Here is an 18,919-nt window from a genome sequence, read left to right on the forward strand (position 1 = left end):
CTGAGGAGGAAACCCCGTGACACTCTTTACTACATACTTCTAGCGCCCTCTAAGGGACATAGTGTGCAACACCTTGAACAGCAGGGCGCTGTCTAACCTGACACCCTTTTAAACTTATTTTAACATTTGCTGTGTTTTTCTCTTAAACACCACAGACCTCATCATCAACTGTTCTTTGGTTTAGAAGCTCCTCAAAATGTTCTTTCCAACGGGTCCTGATCTCCTCATCTGTTTTAAGGATCCTTTGTTTATCCTTGGACCAGAGCAGGCTAGATATCCGGAGGCTTCGCGTCGCATCTAGGCCTGTTTCAATTCAATTTAATTCAACGGCTGCTCCAAATGCGGCCGATGAATGCAGCCTTCCTTTGCCAGTTCTAGGAGGACGCACCGCACCTATCCTTCGTGGCCTCCCGTATCCCAAGATTTTTTGCGCGCTGTTGTTGTTATTAGCAACCTAGCATGCCATCGAACGTTAGCGGCTCTGCACCGTACCCCCGCTCTGCAGCCGGCTTGGATGCGTGGTTGCCCGCTGTGCTGGGCTCTGCTGGCTGCACAGGTGAGGAGCAGAGGAACAGAAGAGCCATTGCAAGCGCCACTTTCAAATGTTTAACGTTAGGACATTGTTTACATGTTAGGACGTTGTGTACATTCTGACGCAATCAGGAAATGCACCAAAGGCTAGACTGTCTCATTTACCGACGGTTAACGCAGCCTTCGGAGGTGCCTCCGAAGCCGTTTCCACCGTAGACGGCGTAGGCTGGGTCCTCTGGCTGCAGCCGCTGAATTGAGACACAGCTAAATTCAAACTTGTAGAATGATCATATTTGGAACAATGCTGACTATTATTCCAGAACATGCACTTCAACTGGGAGCGGCAAAGTCTGGTAGCTCTTCTTTGCTTTATTTTTGTTGTGTTTTTGTATGTTTTTGTCGTATTTTGTCAACTACGTAAGGGATAATGGAGTGTTTGGAGGTTGTTTGGAGAAATAAACCCCGAAAAATACGACTTTTATAGATCACATAGGAAAACGAACAGAGGCTTCTTGTATTAGACCCATCCATCCACCACGGCCTCCTCCGCCTCCAATGACAACCTATGGAAGGATTTCTTATACTGTAGGGCAGTCTTGTGTATTCAGTATGCTTGTAAAGACACACACACACACACATACATTTTTAGCAAAACAACAATATTAGAAATGTGTCTACTGATACTGTATGTGGTTGTCATTTGATCCACAATAAAGAAGTGCTGGGGAGCAGCAGCTCTGGTGAACAGGTGAATGTTCAGGTGGTAACTGAAGTGGGAAACATTAAGTATGCATGCACATCACATAGCCTTACTCACTGTAGCTTCAGGCACAGGATGAGAGAGGAGTGCCGTTATTGAACAGAAGCCCAGTATCCCTTGGAATTACATCCATATTCTGCACCTCACAATTTATGTCCAATTTATGTCACTGCAGCACAGGAGTAGTGTGTCCTATAGGTAGCGTGACAAAAGGTAGGGGTGAAGAAGTTGGTGTTGGTGGATGAGTTTTTGGAGTGGCTGTGAAAGGGAATTCTGGATAGCCTCGAACTACTGTTCAACTACTATTCAAATGGAAAACTGGGACATCAGTCTTGCTCTAAGTTGCACTGAGGAAGCAAGCTATTGTTGGACGATAAGCTAAATAAATTGAGAAATTCCTGACGAACCCTGGACAAGTTGTTTTTCAGTTGGACTGTACCATAAGCACAATCAATATAACAGTTTCTATATATCATAGTCAAGGCCTCCGTGAGTTTGTCCACAGTCTTAATGAAACATAAAGTACAATATATCATTCAGACAACAATCTGAACTAATGTATTTGCAAGGGAATTTAGTGAAATAAGAGCTTATACTGCACTTCTCACATTTTCTGCACAGCAGTAATCAAAGCTGTGAATCTTTTTTCATTTTCTGTCCATTCTACTGCTGAAGAAAGATCACTTTTTCTGCTCACTTTTTCCATCACCCAATGATAAGTGGTCTGAAATGAAACATCTGTTTGTTTGAACACGGGGGCAGTGGCATCAATTATAAAGTTTTTTTCCCCTCTTTTCAGACTGAGTTTTTCTCTGCCCCATGGTGCAGGCACTGGTCTTGATGCTTTTAATGTCTATTTGACATGCTTTTCACCAACTCCTCTCTGAATCCAGTCCTTATGGACCCCCTGCTATCACTCGCTGCAAGGCATTTTTCTTTTCTACATGATCACATCCATCTTTGGAAAAGATGAATGTATTACCATTTTTATCCATGCCTTGGATATTGCTCCAACACTTTTGAATGTCTGATGGAGGTGCTGCTGTTTCTGCATGTAGCGCACAGAGTCACCATCACTGACTCTGATGATCAAACGTTAGGGGCCAAGGCTAATGTCAACTCTGTTCCACAGCTGTAGCGAACTAGACATCAAGTTAGATCTATGTAATGGTCTTCAATATCTAAGATAATTGGTGTAAATAGTATTGTGGGGATTTGTATTAATCACATATTTTACTCTTTGCAATCAACTGACATTATAGATGTGAAGAAGATCAAGGTAGCTGAATCATATACAAAAAGAGCCAATACTAAATAATTTATCAAATGCCTTTAGCTGTCTGTAGCCAGTAGCATGGTTATGGCTAGTCTGACGTCTGCTGTTGATGTATAGTTAGTGTCTGATGAGTTGTTTTATTGCAACAGGGGCAGAGTACATCTAACACAGAGACGCACACAAGCCCACTCACTGACATCATCGTCAAAGGTAGTACATTTTTTACAGGTTTTGGCTTGTCTTTTCCCCTTGTATCAAATCTATTGTAAGAAAATGAATTGATGGAAAATCTGGGTGCGACTCTTCACTGAGTCTTGAGTCTCCTCAGTTATCTAACACATCTGGGCTTTTGTCACAATATCAGAAATTGAGTCTAACCTTATTTTTTCAGTGCCAGTTTTTTTTTCAGTTTTATTAAAACACATGGTAAAGGCTCCACTGCTAGATCAAATAGTGTGTGTTTTGCTCACGCTACATAACACTTTGAGAACACATGATATGCTGAAATGGGCTCAGATTATCTTGATCATTTAAAGGATTTTAACATGACTAATGGTGTTTTAATTAATTAATATTGCAATTGTGCTATATTGATTTCCTTAGCCTTGGTTTTGTGATTTTTGTTTTTTGGTGACATCTGAGTGATGACCATTATAGGAGATGGTTTAGCTTGCAACTGTGAGCTGATTCCTTTCTGGCAACTGATTCAAACTATGGGTCGAACAGAACAGTGATAATCACACACCAAAGAAACAATGCATTAATACATCATCATTAGTTTGTTAACTTTGATAGCCTGTTAAACTATTATGTACAATGGGTATCAATGTGTGAGACCATGAATGGGGTGGTGATCTAAGATGTAGTGGCCCAACTTGTTATACAGCACACATATGGGATAGTCCATGTTGCTCTGCTGATAAAGTTACTATAAACTTTATGAAAACCACTGCATCACTGTTTGTTTGCTCCCTCAAGGACACAAATGCCGTGGCGGTGCCTCCCTCTCTCCTTGTCTCTCTTACTCTTTTGTCTCCTTTAGATTCTCAGTTGCTCTCTGTGAATACTTCAATTCAATTCAATTTATTTGTATAGCGCCAATCATAATACACATTATCTCAAAGCACTTTACAGGGTGAGGTCAAGACCTTACTTTATTACAGAGAGAAACTCAACAGTCCACACAAAGAGCAAGCACTTGGCAGTAGAGGGGAAGGAAAAACTCCCTTTTAACAGGAAGAAATTTTGAACACCACTTGGCTCAGGGTGGGAGGGGTCGTTTGTTTGCCTTCGCTGGTTGGGTTTGAGAAGAGAAACTGGGAGTGGGGGAAGAGAGAGAGAGGGAGGAGAGAGAGAGAGAGACACCAATAACAACAGATGATAATAGGAGTTTGTTTAGTGCGAATAAGTGGCCAATATATACGTATACCTGAAAACCACTGACAACCCTCATCACAATCCTACTTAGTATCTGCCTCCACAATTACTTTACATCTGTGTTCTCTAAAGCTACATACTCTGTACTGTACTTAACTAACTAAAACGTAATTTCGATCCCCTGTGTAACTGTCGGTTACATTGTGTGATTGACAATAAAGTTTACTGAAACTGAAACTGATTTCAACAGTTTATGCTTAGCTATCTAGCTATATAGAGTGTTTAATTTAGTAGATGCTTTATATTTTTTTAATTCAATGTTTACAAGTATTATTCTAATGTAATATATTCCTTTAGCTTATAGTATCTGGTTAAAGATTTGTAAATAATTCTTAAAGGTGTACAGAAGAGAAAACTGAATTTGAGCCCACTCTGGATCATAAAATTAATGTGATAACTCATCTTTCAGACGATGTAGGCCAAACTTTGTGCAAAATTCTATTTTTGAGTAAATCCGGGATGAAAGTGTGTATTTTTTTTTTCCGCATTGGATAATGCAGGCGCACGGATTATACGTCAGCCTGTACACGATTCATCAGCCACTGATATTGGATCCGTCATCCGTCAATCAAACGTCTGAGACACGCACACACACACGGAGCTCGGTCACGCCCCAAGCTTTGAATATCCTGCCCGCTCGATAACGACCAATCAAATTCGTTTTCCTTACTCGGGTAAACTCGTGTTGCAGCTTGTGACAACTCGGCGCGACAAACAGGAAAAACGGCCATTTCTGTACACCTTTAAAATGTCCCATTTATAAGATTCTCTATGTTTGGACAAGTATTTTAAGACCTGCATGTTTAGCCTAGAAACGAGGTTTGTACAACCAGTGTCAAGTGGTTTTAGAAAGAGCTTTTTAGTCCCTTTAATGCTATTGACATTGTTCTGTATATTGATTCATGTCACCTATTTGTCTACAGGAGTTATAGTGTGCTCAAGTTGAGCTTGGTATAATATTTACTTTTGTATGTCTTTCATTAAGTGTTGTGTGTTATTTATTTTATTTTTTAACAGATGTGACTGTAGAGGAGCCAACCACTGTTTCTCTCTTTTATGAGTTGTTTATGAGATTTTAGTGTACTTCCTGCTAATTGAATGGGCCATTTTCTGTTTAATTTCTCTTGGGAGTGTCTTGCTGTGATAAAAGGGTGGGACTGAGTGGTGCAGTGATTTTACTGTGGGGTTTGATTCACATCAGCGTGCTGTGAAAAAGACAACTTTGAGTGGTGTACACAGTTTTGATTTGATTTAAATGTGTCTATGTATAGTGATTGTTGATTCATAATTTGTCCAAATATGTTTTTGCGAGAAATTTTCTTGTTCTATTTATTACGCTATACACTAGGCTTCCTTGTTTTGCAGAGTAGCCTGTCATTGTTTATTTCCTTGGCTTGTTCATTTCACGTTTGACTGGATTTATATATCAAATGCGCAATGCACTCCATCGCTCTTTATAAGGCCCCACATTGAGGCCTCCTGGCAAAACTCCCTTGCCGGCAGTTGAATGGAGAACAGCCTTTCATCTCAGGTATTGTAAATAGATTTATACTTTGGTACAGCAGTCTCTGGTTCCAGTATATTCTGAGTGTAATAGCCAGGTCACACTACTTTACAGTGAAAAATCTGTCCTCAGTGACCAATACGATACAATGCACTTTCATAGAAGTTAAACGTAGGTTGTAAAGGGATGTGTCTATTAAGGAAAGCCCCAGGCTAAAATCTGCAGAGTGTTTATGGGGTACACATGGCTATATAGAGGAAAGCCAGCTGAGGACACAATGAGAACATTGCTTCAAGGCACATACAAGTTATATGAGGACTTCAGGGGGATTTGTTGCACACCAATTAAAAGGCAACACCAGTAACTTACTGAACATGTACACAACTTTGTAAACACCTTGAGGGGAAAACTCAACTGGGGGAAATAAAAACCTGGATTTTTTCGTATTTTTCATTTGATCCATTTGGTGATTGGGCTGTAGCCTGTGTTCTCATCACATCAATTGTCTTTTGTAATGTGCCTGTTTTGGTTACTGGCTGGTGTTCACTGGTGATTTAGTGCGTCCACGTCCGGGCAGTACATGACTGCCTGTGGAAGGCCCTACAAGAGTGTCTAATCAGACAGCTGGCCTGACCTCTTTTCTGAATCAGTTAACCAGTCGGCAGCTTTCTTCTCTGGCCAACAAGTTAAGCAGCTTGTCCCTTCTTCTCTTGGTGCCAGTCAACCAAACTTAAAGCCCCAAGACTTTTCTGATAGGAAAGCCAATTAAGCAATGAGGTACACCTCATTTTTGTGCCTGCCAACTGCTCATAGCTGGACCAAAACTGGAGCTAACCAGTGACAAAGCTGAGTGAAAGCGATTACAGAGCTGGAAACTCATCATATGCCCTCCACTTACTTTGAAATTACAGTCTCCATATGGCAACCAGATGACATGGCTTAGATGGTACAGATAGTGTCCATGGATTAGAGCTATTGGACTGCAACACTTAGCATTCAGGTCATTATGTGGGAATTGGCTTTTTCTTCCCCTCAATAATCAACAAGAAGCGAGGGTCAGCATTGTCCAACAAACCCATTCACTGTGGACCTGTTCGGCTCTGACAGACACATCCTCACTCAGCCTTTGCTTTTCTTTGTGTTCATCAGTCACCAGTAAATATTGTGAAATGGCTGTGAACCGTTGGAAAAGAGGTAATGCCAATTCAGCTTTACACAGATACAAGCAATGGAGTAGAACTCACTCAGGGTCTTGCTATCGGCCGGCACTTTCTAATGTTACTGGGTTTTCAAAATGTTGTTTTTATCGTCCCATAATCGCGTGATTGCATAGTTGTCTGTCCACTCATCACACGTATTTACTACTACTATCATATGTCTTTTACTGACTTATTCTCTTTTTTTTCCGCCCGTGTAGACGTCTTTTTAAATAATGCTGGGTTTTTAAAACTTTTTTCAGGGCTTTCTCTTGGCGTCATCCTTCTTTTTTGAGTCTGACCAGTCAGCACAGAGTAAACCTCAAGCCCCATCTGGGAGTTTTTTGGGGCCAATCCGAGTACCTATGCCCTGTAAAAGTTCCTGATGATGGGGCGGTTTCTGCCGTGGAGACAAGCACCAACAGCCCCAGCCCCATGAAATTACCCCAAAGTTCCTGCAGTGGAAAACGCGCCTAATCTGCAAATTCCACATTTCCTGTTTGCTTTGGCCTTTCCAGCAGCTCCCAATGTTCATCAAGGATGTCCTTTTTTATTTTGTCAAGTTTCTGATTCCAAGGGCATCTCTCCCATCTCTATTACCAATGAACTGGAGTGCAGAATGCCTCACAACTAAGCCAAGCAGCCATAATCAATAACTGATCTAGTCATCGCTCTATAAATCAGCATCATTGACTCTCTGTCAGCCTCCCAGTCAGAATCTGCTACACATCTCTGAACATTTGTTATTTTTTCACACTTCCATCTGAGAAATGTTAAGTTTTTGACTTATTCAGGAGTCTGATGCAGATTCTGATTTGCAGTTTTGTTTCATATCCAAATACCTTTTGTTTTGTCTGTGGAAATTGTGAAGCCCCCAATCACTGGCCCATCTTATCCACAGCTCTTTGAAGAGGTTCCTCCTTTTGCTTCCAGGCGGCCTGGAAGAGAGGTTGGCCATTGCGTCAAGATAATGAAAGACCATGTTCTTTTCCTTCTCTACTAAATATTCCATTAACTAAAATGTTAAAAAGGATAAGGATTATAATACTCCCCTGGGGGTACCGTTCTCCACCTCAGGTTCCTCAGATAGCTCACTTCCAACTCACCTGTATTGACCCTGTAAAAGAAATTCAGCATGAATATTGAGAGTTCTCTGAATAATTTCAGAGTAGATGTGATGAATCAAATCTTTTTCATTAATGCTGCATGGGGAGAAAACCCAAGTATATATTTTCTCTTTCAGAGGGCCATTCATTACCTACCACCAGACAAGCAACAGCTTCAACCAGTCAACAGGGATGCTGATCATAGGCGTTGATCCTGCCTTAATGACCTTTCAATGATAGCCCTCATTCCTTAACCCCAACTTCCATACTTTTACATACTTTTTTTCTGTCAGGAAAACCTGACTCCACATCTTATTTTTTTGTATTTTCAATATCAGTATAGGTTCAGGATAGAGTCTATTGTCGAGGGTTGTGCCTTTACAGCTCTGACATGGCACAAAGTAATCCCTTTTTTCAAGCTTCTGTTCCAGTCAGTCTCTTACCAGCCCTTCCATTATTTTACATAATACTGGGGTCAAGGAAGTGGGTCAATAAGAGCTAGGGTTGGGATTATTATGTTTCCATTCCCTTATGAAGACATCCAGTCTCCCACAGAGTCGCTGCTTCCTCCTCGCGCTGATCTTTTTAATTCCTCCAATATGAAAAAATATTTTGACAGCACCAGAGTTATCACAGTAATTTTCTAATTTATTGTGACGTTGCTTCCTGCTAAAAGGGAGATTTTCCTCCCCACTGTTGCCAAGTGCTTGCTTTTTGTGTGAACCTCACTGTAATAAAATAAGGTATTTATACCTTACCCTGTATAGTGCCCTCAATAATGTATGTTATGATTCTCAGCTATATGAATTGAATTTAACTGAATGGAATCCAATTTCACTCACTTTTACAATATTTTTTTTTCTGGTGGATACAACTGTCATACTGGGAACTCATTTCCAGCTCTTTATGGGTGTCTCGGGTTGAAATTCACAACAGACGTCCTTCCAGCTGCTTCTTCTTTTTATTAAAATGTCTTCTTTTTAATACCGTACCTAGTATGGCTCAATAGTGGATGCCCTTTTTGTCAGTGTTGCCTGGGCTGAGTTTTACCTGCAGCAACAGCAGGATTATCCACTCTGATTGTCTGAACACAGTGGTGTTCAACAGCTTGTTTGCAGCAGTCTGTACAGTAGGCTATGTGCCATGGAGTATCTCCTGCATGGCTCCAATCCTTGTGCAATCTAACACTGGTAACACCACAGCATGCACATTAATATAAAAGTAAAAGAAGCGTTATGAACGTTGCAGTTGTGCTTTTTAGGATTCTTTTTGTTTTCCTAGTTTCCAATACTGTGTATCTGCTATGGAAAGGCAAACACTAGACATGTGAAGATACAAGCACAATATGGAACAGCAACTCTTTATTGTCAATTTATGTGTCAAAATTGAAAGCAGACTATTCTGATGATGATTATATATTATCAGCCTATCCCATTTCATAGTAAAGTCGATAACTTCATACCTGATAGCAGTCCATCACACAGAACATAATAGTGCGGCATGTAAAAAAAGTATCAATAACTGGGTTGTTCAAAGTTCACAATCATGCACAGCCTCACTGATTGCTCTTTTTAGCCTTTTAGCTTTTCAGTTTTGTTATATTGGGGAAAAATGTTCTGGAAAAAACATATCAGAGTTACTTGACCGATAACAAAATCCTGACAATATTAAGGATGTGTATATTTGACAGTTAACATTGTTCCTATGTGGATGTCATTTCCATTATTCTGTTCATAATAAACTGCACACCCTTGACTGACAAAGATAGGCAGAAGGCTGAGATAGAGCAAGAACAAGATGGTAAATGATAAATGTACTTCAGTGCTGTCACAATTATTCAGGTTCATCAGTAACCAGAACCCTTCATGAGGCTTATAACACTAATGTTGAATAAATCAGTGTCCTTGAGCTGCAGCGTACAATGCATCTCAAATGTGAAGGTTAAATTGGTGTCTACATTAAAGGAGGCAGGTGTTGAGGATGTTTAAGGCCTAAACTTTTAACACCCATGCGTTATGATTTGCTGCTCTGGATGTCAGGTGAAAGAACATGGAAAATATTCTGGATGTAAATTATAAACCTGTCCAGCGCTGACTGGACTGTCATGTAATCAAGAATTTACTTAATGATCTGAACAGTTTATTATCCAGATGATTTAATGCAACTCACTCATTGTGTCTGCACTGTTTAACAACCTGGACAATTTTCAGGCACTCTCTCTCTCTCTCTCTCTCTCTCGGTTCAACTTGCATAACTCACATCCATATTTGCATTTTATCAGAGGAGCTGTAATGAACAGATCTCAGATTTGTGTTTGGTGTCTTCTTTAATCCTTCCAGTCAGGCAACTGAGACACCTTCTGGACTGTCTCTACTGAGCAGATTTGGATCAAGAGAGCTGGGACCGCCTGCCAATCACCACAGTGAGTGTGGAGCATGTGAACACTCACTCAAATGCATTCATGAAATAGCCTATTAACCAGACGACATTTATCTGTAAAGCCCTGTGAAATGCAGTTTTGCTACTCTGAGACTGTATGCCATTTGCAAACTGTTTCATAAAAAGCGAACAATGTGGGAACTTCAGTCATGTTTGAAATTGAATCATGAGGCTCTCAGTCCATCAGGGAAACGGACAGAATGAAGAGAAATCCATTATCCAGTTCAGCCGGATTTTCTAATGCTGGCTATGTAGACGTCAAGATTGTCTCATTGGTCTGCACATACATCAGGCTCAATGCCTGCATACTGAATAGAAATATAAAAACACCATAATTACTGTTTAAAGCAGAAGTAAGCGATCCGGTGGTTTTGGCTAACTTCTTGTCAGCCGATGGAGTTAGCAGTCCCCGCCCTCGTCCCTACGTCACCACATTCACGCGCATCCCTTGGCTGCACACACAGAGAGGACCGCCCCTTTATGCCGTTCTCTCTCCTCATTGGATAAAGGTTGTAGGATACAAGGAAAGTTTTCTCCTCGGCTTACAGCAGAGCAGAGTGACTGACAGACCCGTGTTTCGGACCAAACACATTATATAAGTGATTGCTGTCGGAAGATATAACTATTTAAGACTCATATTAAAGGGATAGTTCGGGTTTTTTGATATGAATCTATATGGCATCCCCATCATCAGTTACGTGCTGTGACGGTGACTTTCCCCGGACTGTGTCCCGTGAGCGGAGTTCCGGCCTGGTTTCGGTGCTGACGAATGTAGTCCGGCTAGTTGGCTGGGGTCACGAAAATAAAGCGTTTTTCTTCTCAAAACAATATGCATTCAAAAGAGTGATACATTTGCATCACAAAACCGTTGTCCACGAAAAAGTCTGACCTCGCAATCGCTTGGCGCTATTTTCTCTCCCTCCGTATCACTGCGCGCTGCCGCCTGTAGACGGCCGTGCGCGTTTCTATCAGCTGTTTCACTGAGTTTACTGCTCGGATAGTTCACATAAACATTTCTGATTATGACACAAGTGATGAAGCCATCCCTTGTTTTAGCACAGAGCTAAAGAGAGAGCTTTATGAACCTGATGTGATGCTGAACCTCGTCAGATGGAGTTAAAACGAGCAGACAGAGAGAGGAGGGACAGGGAAGTGACAAGCTGAAGTTAGACCACAGCTGTAGCTGTGACGGACAGGGTGATGATCAGTAATGCAGCGCAGTCCGTTATGGAAGATCTGAGGCTCCTCTGACAGCTGCAGGTGAGCCGCAGGTGAGCTGCACGTCAGCTGGCTGGAGAGTAGTGCCGTTCTTTTTTTTTCTTTCTTTTTTTTCCAGCAGCACCGTCCGGTGCAGGTGATGCACGCTGTCTGTCTGTGTATGTTTGTAGGTCTGATCTTCCACCATGAACTGCGCTGCAACGATCACCCACCTCTTTACCTAACTCCATCTGACGAGGTTCAGCATCACATCAGGTTCATAAAGCTCTCCCTTTAGCTCTGTGCTAAAACAAGGGATGGCTTCATCACTTGTGTCATAATCAGAAATGTTTATGTGAACTATCCGAGCAGTAAACTCAGTGAAACAGCTGATAGAAACGCGCACAGCCGTCTACAGGCGGCAGCGCGCAGTGATACGGAGGGAGAGAAAATAGCGCCAAGCGATTGCGAGGTCAGACTTTTTCGTGGACAACGGTTTTGTGATGCAAATGTATCACTCTTTTGAATGCATATTGTTTTGAGAAGAAAAACGCTTTATTTTCGTGACCCCAGCCAACTAGCCGGACTACATTCGCCAGCACCGAAACCAGGCCGGAACTCCGCTCACGGGACACAGTCCGGGGAAAGTCACCGTCACAGCACGTAACTGATGATGGGGATGCCATATAGATTCATATCAAAAAACCCGAACTATCCCTTTAACACAAACATTCCGCTTACTTCTGCTTTAATAATAAAGGTGGCCCCAGTTCGAATCCCACATTGGGCAGCCCTTTCCTGCATGTCATTCCCACTCTCTGCCTCCCCATTTCCTGTCTCTCCCTCAACTGTGCTATCAATTAAAGCCCCTGTACGGAGCTTTTAACTGGATATGCAAAAGTCTCTGGTTTCTGCTGATGTGTCTCTGTTACCTACAACAGCAAATGAGCCCATCAGTGTGAAGCTACGCTATTTCTAAGTAGTCTAATTCTATACCTCTGGAAGGCATGGTCGGGTCGGACCACTGACGAAATGATACGAATAGATACATTACGCTGCTTAAAAAAAAAAAGAAACTCCCGTCTTCTTTCCGACGTTTCCAAACGTCCTATCTAGACACGCCGGCCAGACAAACGTCTTCATGACAGTGGGAAATGCAGTCTTCATTCCGCCACTTTCGTCCACAGGGGCCGCTAAAATCAACACTAAAGGAAAAGTCTGTTCAGGGGCTTTAAAGGCGAAAAAGCCCCAAAAATATACTACAAAAAAAAATGTAATATGCTGCGGTATATTGTGATTTATTAGCTTTTTTGAGGTCTCCAAATAAAAACTTGTCAACACCTGTTTTTTCTAGTAAGATAAACTTATTAGTCCATTCAGATACTTGACATCTGTATATCGATACAATATTGCCATACAAAACATTGCAATACTATGCTGTATCGACTTTCTTCCCTCCACCTCTATTAATAACCAGCACAAGTACATTCAGAAGCAGTAGCAATAATGTAGTGAATGTAATGATAGCCTGAAAACACACCTTTACCACTAAAATATGTAATAAAAAAATATTTAAAGCAAAGTATATACATAATAAGTTACTATACAGTATAATGAATGAATAAACTATGAAGAATTTGCAAAGCCTGCCAATTAACTATTAGTACTGTTATTCATATGAAATACATTGATTTTGAATAAAGGTGTCATCATCAAATTCCATAATAGATATTAGTATCTAATGCAATTAGATGTGAAGGTTGAACAGGAGTTGAAAGATTAGGAAAAGCACTTTACAACCCTAACATCCAACCCCACCCCTCCCGTCACCCTAACATTATTTTTCTGCTGTCTCTTTGATGCATATTCCTGACATTACTCGTCACATCCAATGGCTCTTAGTTCTTTTGTATCGTGGCTACGCTACAACCAGTTGATTTATTGACCATTAAACTAACCACTGCTGCAGCAGTAATGTTATCACTTACCAGCTAAATGATACCAGGCTGCTGGGTCAGACCTTGCTCATAAATTCTCCTCTCTTTATGTCCTCTGTAAGAATGTGTCCTCGCAGAGAAAGGAAAATACAGATAGAGAGAGCAAGGAGGGAAAAAAGAGCTTATTTTTAAAACCATCCCATGAACAAAAGACTAGTGAAAAGAAGTAATATGACTTCTTATTGACATTTTGACATTAAAAAAAGTCCTCAGACAAAATTATGTACTTGAGCTTGACGGGCGTAACCTGCTGAAAAGAGCTAAGTCATGTGCATCAGAGCTGAAGAGCCTCGTGGAAATACTGAATGCTCCTCAGAATCACTGCTTTAAAAACTTCATCTTGCTGTTTAAGCCGAAAAGGGCACAGAAAGACAAAAGGGCAGCGTGTAAATTAAAGCTCCTCACTGAGGTGCTTTGCTGCCTATTTCTGTTTGATAAAGTTCATCATCTCTGGGTAAAAACACAATTATTTTTAGATCACTCTTAAAATCATACTATTATTTATAGATTCTCGCACCAGCACGTTGGCAAACACATGATAACTCACTCATACTGGCATATCAGTTTTATCATACTGTGCTAATATGGGTTGTTGTTTAGGATTTGACTCCTTTTACACAGACTCTTGGCTTCCATGCCACACCACTGCTAAGCAGCTAGCCCCAACCGTTTTGGCAAGACACCTGCAGTTTTTTGGCACTTCTGTGGCTTCATCATTCAGCCTTCAAGGTTGCCACTGTTGCTACATACTCTAGAACTGTTGTTTATGCATCATCTCCATCAAGTTTGTATTCACAGCCTCATGATCACAATTTGCAGCCAGGCACCCCCTCTTTTTTTTTTATCTTCTAGCATTTTAACCATTCACCTCATTCACATACAAATACATTCACAAAATGCACTGAGAGCCACAGAGCTCAATGACAATCAGTGTAATAAACAATTGCTGTGACCTTAGAATGAATCATGCAAAGAACAAAAGTGTCAGAAATCTAAACAGACTTTCAGAACTTTCTTTGCTTCAGGAGATATGCATATTAGGAGAAGAAGAGGAGAATTTAGGGGTGGAGAGGTGAAGAGGAGTTGATTAAAGGGGAGGGGGCGGCATAAGGAGATTCTTGAAGCGACACATTTATTTCTCACTGTAGAAGCACTTATGCTGAAACTCTTAGAAACAAACCTGTATGTGGGCAGGGGAAAAAAAGTTGGGAACACAATTTGGTTCATTGCTACTTTAACTGTGCAGTGCATTGTGAAAATCCATTGTGTGAGAGATGCAAGAGCACATTTGTGTTTGGGATTTGTCCAATAATTTGTGTTTTGATGCAAAATGTGCACAACAGATGAACACACAGTGTTTTGTTTTCATACACAACATCCATTCAACTGTTTTCTGAACCACTTGTCCTTTTCCTGATCAGGGCCACACAGGGCGGGGAGGCTTTAGCAAATGGGCGAGGACACGTCCAACCTCTCAGCCATTGTGAGTGTGGTTCCCAGTCTATCATGGACAAACACACTTGCACTCATAACGACACCTGCAATTTAGAGCTCCCTTTTCACCCGAATTGTGTGTCAGCTGTGAGAGGGAAATGCACTTGGTGGAAACCCAGAGAGACACTGAGGAAACATGCAAACACAAACCCAGCCAACCACTCAGACACATAGCAACATGCAGGTGAGAGGAGTGTTAAATGATAAGTTACTGTATTCTCATCTAATCATGATGTAAATTCTATTTATAATGGGATATTAGTGTGGGAAAAATACAGAAAAAAAATATATTGATCATCTCCTTTTGAAGACACATCTCCATAAAGCTGTTCATGATAAAAGGGGGAATGGTATTTCAGTGATTCACAGCACAAATTTATAATAGATAACCCACAATGTGAAAGTTTTCTCACAGAGCTGAAATCTTCAATGATCAGAGAACAGTGAAGATAATATTTAACAATATAGATGATAATGATGACAGTATCTTTGTTACACTGTGAAGAGAATGAAAATTAGAATAGCTCCTTGGCTCCTTCATGCTTTTTGGTTTTCTGCATATCTCATGTCAAAGTAGGGCTGTAGTTTGCAGCATCCATTGTCATGGCAACCAGGGGGCAACATAGGAGGTGTCAGCAGCCATCAGCTGCAGCCCTCATCTTTGATCCTCAGCCAGTCGCAGACACCTGACTCCGTTTCAAGCTGGTCGACTTTTGACAATGACAGAGAACATTGCGAGAGGAGCAGTGATGCTACAGTGATTGGCTTCTCTTCGAGGAGCTCGTTGGCAGACGGACAAAAGCTGTAATCTGAGGGAAGTTCACAGTCAGTAGTTTTGGATGTGTTTTCCTTTTGGCCATGCTTGTTAACCAAGTTTGGCTCCAGGAAAAATCATTTAACTGCAGCTGTTCAGACTTAAAAACTCAAAGACCAAGTCATTCCTAGAAAAAAGAAGGAAAGTTTCCTGTTATTATATCTATATTTTGCTGTTAAGGTGGTATCCCTTCACCTGTTTGAATTGCAGCTCACCTTCCATTGTTACAGCTCAGACATCTTCAACAAGCTCTGACTCAGTGGTGAGTCAGTCATTTCAAACTCATGCTGTGCAGTGAAATGCTTTGTAAACCCGAACACGTCTCTTTACATTCTACTAAAAGCCTTACATTTCCAAAGATACAAACTACGTCAGCCTGAAAATATGCAAACATCTCCAAATCTTCTAGGGTTGAATATTCCTCTTTGGTATAAGCATCATAATGCCTCAAAAAAGAGCTGGAACAAGATAACAGTGTGGATTAAGAGGATTCTTCCAACTTTAAAGAGATAAATGGAAAAAAAAGATATTAAGGATTTATTAAACCGCTAACTGTTGCAAATAAAGTTTTAAGACAACATTATGAGGTAACACATGAATGTAATATTACTAAATACAAAATAGTGAGACCTTTGATCTCACTGCCCACTGAGCAGGGAAGCATCTGGCATGTAACCTCAGTCTTAAATGTGAAGGGGTCCATGAGTCAAAAGGGCACACTGGTTTGGAGCGCACGTGCTCTCTAAATCTTGAAACTGGGGCAGTGCTGTCTCTGAGAGAAATCAAACATCCTTCAGTTTAAAGTACATCACACTTTGGAGATAAAGATCCATACAGTACGTGCCTCATAATATCTGTGACTGGGATACATGAAGTAAATCCATGTAATTTCATAAGAGAGTAGCCAGTAATGTCTGCTTTAAAGTGATAGAGGATTGTATAACATTGTTTTTGGTGATGATAATACTGTACATGGATTGACAAAGTTAATATAACGCATGGATTATTTTGTTAATCCATGTATTAAATGCAATTAGTCGCCTTTTTACGCATTTAATGGTTATCAGAATTATTTAAGGCAAACACAACCAGTCGATTCAGCCTTTATATGGTTATAACAGGCACAGACACGACAATTAGACATGTGAGTGGAAATTGTGTGTTGAACTTGTCACATTCACTTCCATGTGTTGGACAATTGCCAACAGACATTGCAGCTTTTTTTAGAGGGGTAATCATGCTTGGTTATTTAGGTGGATAATGAAGTGTGGCAGTAGTAAATAGTGGATTAAGATTATTATACTTAAAAACCTTATTAAAATCCTTGACATCGGCTGACTGCTCATCAGTGGCAGCATATTGTGTTGTGGTTTGAGCAGCTGTCCTTTCAATGAAAAGGACACCGATTTGTTAAACAAGGCCATAAAAGTTAAAGTGGAATGTGCACTTAGACGACCCCCTTATTAGATTTTCAAATGTTTTTATTACGCAATTTCCCAGAAATTGACTTTTTATCCTTTTATTAAAATTAGAAAACAGTAGCTCTGAAAATGTATTCTCCCCTGACTCATTGTCCATTTCCTCCAACATCAACCATTACAGCGCTGATGTGTGCATTGAGTTTGGTTATGAGGATGAGTCAAGACCACCATCTGGATATCATCCTCTACAATTATTCATCATGAGCAAGCAGTAATTTATCTTAACCACATCCTCCTTTTCTTAATCATAATCCTTCCTCTGGTGCTGGATCACCTCCAGCCACTTGTCCATGTCCTGCCGTCTGCTAAAATCTAATCTCCATTTACTTTTCCGACTGCCTCGCTCTGGTCTGGCAACTGTTTCATCTCACACATATTTTTGATCGATGCAAAAAAAAAAGAAAGATTGATGTTTATTCATGATTATTAATTGATTTAAAGCACCGTAACCACACAAGGAACAGCTAAAAACACTAGCGTGGATCAAATTTTTTTTTTTTTTTTTTTTTTTTTTTTTACAATTTTAAGTGCTGAGACCTTAAAGCAGATATCAGCTTCACGGCCGTTTCGGCTAATGCTGCGTTCAAGGCAGGCTTTTGAAACCGTAAGTTACAGCTTCAAGTCACAACTACGACTTGGTAGCGTTCCAGGTAACCCGTAGCTCGTGTTTTTACCATCCTGTTGTCTGTGAAAGTTCCCTATAACGGCCACTCGTAACTTCCGACCCGTGAACTCGTACCAGATCGAACTGGTATGACTTCACAGGAAGGAAAAACACAAAGTACGAGTTTCTTTGAACGCACCATGAGTTAGCAGCCCCCGCCCTTGTCAGGCATCAATTGGTCCTCGTGCTACGTCACCACATTCACGCGCATCCCTTGGCTGCACACACAGCCCTTCATGCCGTTCTCTCTCCTCATTGGATAACACTTGTATCCCACAAGGAAAATTTTCTCCTCGGGTTACAGCAGAGCAGAGTGACGGAGAGACTCGTGTTTAGGCTGAAATACTTCATGTAAGTGATTGCTGACGGAAAATAGGACTATTTAGGACTTATATTAACAAAAACATTCCACTGATATCTGCTTTAAAGCAGAAGTGAGTGATATATTTGTGTTAATATAAGTCTTAAATAGTTATATCTTCCGACAGCAATCACTTACATAGAGTGTTTGGACTGAAACACGGGTCTCTCAGTCCCTCTGCTCTGCTCTGAGCCGAAGAGAAAACATTTATCGTATCCTACAGTTTTTATCCAATGAGGAGAGAGAACGGCATGCAGGGCTGTGTGTGCAGCCAAGGGACGCCGTGAATGTGGTGACGTAGCGACGAGGACTGTTATGGTGCATTCAAGGAAACTCGTATTTTTCCGACCTGTGAAGTCGTACCAGTTCGATCTGGTACGAGTTCACCGGTCGGAAGTTACGAGTGGCCGTATAGTGACTTTCACCGGTAAAACAGGTCGGAAAAACACGAGTGGGTTGCCTGGAACGCTACAAAGTCGTAAGTTGTGACTTGAAGCTGTAATTTACGATTTCAAAAGCCTGCCTGGAACGCAGCATTAGCGAAAACGACCGGATCACTCACTTCTGCTTTAATTAAAAAGTAAATTTAATTTAAGTTTTATGGAAAACAAGAATTTAAAAATTAAAGATTTATCTCTCTAGCAGCGCCTGATGACATCAGG

The 18,919-nt window shown here is 40.9% G+C and overlaps 1 long non-coding RNA gene across 1 annotated transcript in view; it reads left to right on the forward strand.

Moving 5' to 3' along the window:
- LOC310996746 overlaps nt 1-12,275 on the forward strand; it is a 31,061-nt gene extending 18,786 nt beyond the window's left edge. The window contains exons 2-3 of the long non-coding RNA XR_014595911.1: nt 10,150-10,232; nt 12,207-12,275. This is a non-coding gene — a long non-coding RNA (uncharacterized lncRNA). The remainder of the gene's footprint in view (nt 1-10,149; nt 10,233-12,206) is intronic.
- Nucleotides 12,276-18,919: the final 6,644 nt, after the last annotated feature.

The sequence above is a fragment of the Trachurus trachurus genome, assembly GCF_905171665.1.
Source record: "Trachurus trachurus genome assembly, chromosome: 14".
Lineage (NCBI taxonomy): Eukaryota > Metazoa > Chordata > Actinopteri > Carangiformes > Carangidae > Trachurus > Trachurus trachurus.